The following is a 4,031-nucleotide window of genomic DNA, read 5'->3' as shown; positions in this document are numbered from 1 at the left end:
CATCTTCACCCAGTTCAACAAGGCTGTGACCCACATGGGGGAAAAAGACAACAGCAAGAAGTGTCTCTCTGGGTATTATTAGGAAGTCTCTGTCCTTAATAAAAAGAAGCTGTCTTGGAACGCCTCACCCCACAACTCCCTGTCCAAGAGGAGCCCCCAGACTCCACCTTTTTGCAGTGTAGACATAAACTCACACTCCCTTCTGCCCCAGAGTAGCAGACCTCTGGACTCCCCATTCCCCCACTTGCATGAGTCTCTGCAGGCCAGAGATCCACCCTGCGGCTGCCACCCTGAAGGCTGGAAAGGAGCTGCATCCGGGCCCACATCCGGAGCCAGGAGCCAGGCAGGTTTCCAGCCCTGTTCCTTCATCTCGCCAGCTCTCGGCGCCCCGCTGCGCTTTGCATACAGTGCAGTGCTTGGCGATAGTGGTGCCTTCACTGGACTTGTGGCTGCCCCCCGCCAGTTGGGGGCTTGGGAGAGCCCCATGAGCACAGGGAGGCTGGAGAGAGGGCTGCATTCCCTCTTCCCGGGACTAGGGGGCTAGGTTTGGTGCCCCAAGCCCATGCTCCATACAGTGCCCCAAAGCCCTAGCAAGGCCCCATCGCCAGGAAGGCCTTTCGCTGCTATTCCTGGCGGTGCAGGAAACCCAGACACCCAGGGCACCTGGGGAGTGCTGGATGGCCAACGAGGACCCACGCATTCCCCCTGCCCCATCCACTCTCTCCCATCCGAATCCACAGCGTGCAGCCTCTTCTCTGGAGCAGCACGCGGTGGGCAGAGACGGTCATGGGGACGCGGTCCAGCGAGACCAAAATGAAGTGTGAGCCTCCTTCCCCGGGACAGGCCCCATTCATCTTCGTCAATGGGCAGGGGGAAGAACTGGAAATGGCAGGGCGAGATTAGACTGCAGCGTGTCCCTGTCACAGTCATTTAGTTCTGTCAGACAGCGTGGGCGGGCATGGCCCTGTCCACTCAGGAATGCCGGGCATGGCTCACCTCCACCTCTGGCCAGCCTGCCCCCCAGGGTGCACTCGCTGGGGGTGGGGCAAGACGCGCCGCCCTTGTGACATTTGGGAGCGGGAGAGGAGGGTGGCTGTGGGGTGGGGGGACATGGACTGTAGGATAATTGAAAGCCACCCCCAACCTCTGCCCCAGTCAGATCTTCCCCTGTCTCAGTCCCCGACTTCAGCTGCTCTGCTGTGAGCTCTGTAAAACATGAAGGGTGTCGGACCAAACGAGGTTGGGCTGTATTTCCCCCAGCAAAGAAAGGAGCACAGAGGGTCTAAACAGGAGCTTGTGTCCCTCTAAGCACACAGCTACAGCTGTTACTCAGCCACTCCTCTGTATACCAAGGGCACATGGTAACAAAGCTGTTGGCATCTAGGACTTGGTGGTTACGGCTCTACTACATGGTGTGCTCACTCGGACCTTCACAGTGACACAGGGGATAAAATGAAAAGCCTCCTGCTCTGAAAGCTCCCCATCCCCCAGGAAGTCTAATTTGTTTTCAGCAGTACAGAGCATATGACACATAGTTGAGCAGTTTTGATTCCACCCAGTAGGGGACATGCTACAGCAGCACTGAGCTACTGCAGTGAGGGGCACTATAGAAATACCTAAGAGAGAAATGCACCAGTCGGCTCATTAGCGTGGGCCCACCTCCCCAGTGGCGACACACTTCAGAACTAAATTTGGTTTGGAATTCAGTCACCCCCAGAGTTCAGGGATGTCTGGGCTTGCAGCTCCAGTTTGACCCATTTATAGAACTAGACACAAACCATGACATTTGGAGTCCGATCTGAAGTTGAACTCAGCCTTCAGTTTCAGGCCCATCCATCTGTCCAGTTCTCTCATAAGCTTTCCCACCCCATCCTCAGTGGCATGCTTTTAATGTGCCTTGCTCATATACACCTCTCTAAGCTGAACGGCCTGAAACCTCTGGCTAACTGGCTTCCCTCCCGGCTTCCATCTCCCTTGCTTGCAAATGATTTCTAGAAAGCCGTTTAAAATGTATTATCTTTCCAAAGAGGAGCCGATAAACAGGAGTGGGAGGGGTGGGTGCAGGAGGCATGCTGCAATGAGCTGCCATATTTTCTGGCTTTATATTGTTCTCCTCCTGGCCTTTTACAAAGATAGATGGCCATTTAGTATGAAAATAAATTACCAGCTGTGTGCAGGAGTCCTTGATGGGCAGGGACAAGTGTCAGCCTTCCCTTGGTCTGTGTGTGCTTGTTATGCGTGTGTGCGTCACCCGCGCCACCTGTGATGGGAGATAGGAGCGCCTTTATTAACCAGCAATCTGTCAAATTGACTATCTAATGGCGTGTGTATGTGTGTTTGTGCGTGCGGTGTGGTTTCTAGCAGTGAGGATGGGTGTATGTGGCCAGTGAGACACTGTGACTGTCCAGTGTGTGTGCAGCGTGCTGTTGGAGCCACAACAAATCATTCATGTATTGAGTTTGTGGGTGCTGTGACCACATGCGCCAAAAGCGGGCTGTTTTGGGCTTGGGGGAACTCAAGTTTTGGATGTCCAGCCCAAGCCAGGTGGCTAGTGTTGATACTTGTGCCCATTCTGTGTGTGCGTGGGACTGCCTCTTGGTATGCATGTGTTTGGGCAGGTTGTGTGTGTGCCTGTCTAGTGAGCTTGGTGCGCCTTGTGTTGTCGGCGGACGGCATGCGCTGTGTGAGTAGTTTATTGGCACTGGGCTGGGTAGAGCGGGCGGTGGATGAACGGCGTTGGATATGAGATTTCTACACAGGAGCCTTGGAAGGATGAGTGACTCTGCTGCTCCCATTCTCAAACCCCTGCAGAAGAGAAACCCACTGCCTCCATGCCGGCCTCGCTGGATTAGTTGGATGGAGGAGTTGAATAATCTGCCCCATCGCCTTCCATGGTACCAACCCACTGCCCTTCTCCCCCCTCTCCCCTGAAATAATCCTGCTCTGGAATGAATTAGCTCTGGCGTGCATGGGGGGCAGCCCAAGGGGAACTGCAGGAGTGACCCGAGGGAGGACTGGGAGAAGAGGGTGCCCTCTCTCACTGAGGGTGCCCTCAGTGCCCTCTCATTAGTCCCGCGCTAGATTTCTGTGCCCCTGAAATGGAAGCTGGGTCCATGCCCCTGGGAGGAAGGGAAGAAGCTAAACTGGAGTCCCGTGGCCCCCTGGAATGGCGTATGGCTGCCAGTGGGGCAATAGGCCTGAAAATGATCCCTAGAACCGATGGTTCTGGGCAAGGCCGGGAAGCCAGTGGCATCTTTTAAAATTCAGAGAGGATTTTTGGAGAAGTTGCCCAGCTGAGGGCAAGATTCTAAGCCCCTCACGCCTGCCCCTCCTCCCCCCCAAACATGACCCAGCCTTCCCCCCACTGGAGCCCCTAGGGTCTGGAAGGGCAGTTCACTCCCTATCAGATGACTCGGAGGTTCAGTCCTGGAGACATTAATAAAAGTCACCAGACAAAAACCTTCACGTTCCATCTCGCGGGCGAGCGCGTGCTTCGACTCCCAGATACGGTCCCTGCCACTTGAAATTAATTCACCACCCCCGGTGCATCGGCAAAATAAATTATCTGGCTGCCTGGGCTGGCTGCAGATTACCTTGTGGACGGAGCCCCCTGCAGGAGGAAAGGGGGAGGAGAGAGGACACAGCAAGGAGCCAGGGAGAGGTTAGAAACCGGGGCGGGGGGGGGATGGTAGGAGAGAGGAAGAGATGCAAGGAGAAGAGAGAGTGTAATTTACAGGATGGGGCGCAGAGGAGGCGGAGATAGCTTGTTAGGTCACCCAGCCCAGGAGCGTGTGTGTGTCTAACCTGCAGTTCCCCTCCGGCCTACCACCCCCTGGCTTGTGTGGACCTCTCCTCATGGGCGTCGTGGTCCCTGCACCTTCTCCCCTTGCCTGTTAGTTACTGCTCTCAGACACCCCCAGCCTGCATCCAGCTGCTCGTCGCATACCCTGAGTGCCTTTCCATGTCCCCATACCGCTGAATCATCACCCTGTGCATGCAGCTTCCTCCAGGACACGTGACATCCGTGCGTA

This window comes from Emydura macquarii, unplaced genomic scaffold, assembly GCF_026122565.2.
Source record: "Emydura macquarii macquarii isolate MOO-44397 ecotype Brisbane River unplaced genomic scaffold, CSIRO-AGI_Emac_v2 contig_2205, whole genome shotgun sequence".
NCBI lineage: Eukaryota > Metazoa > Chordata > Testudines > Chelidae > Emydura > Emydura macquarii.
Note: the sequence above shows the minus strand (reverse complement) of the source record.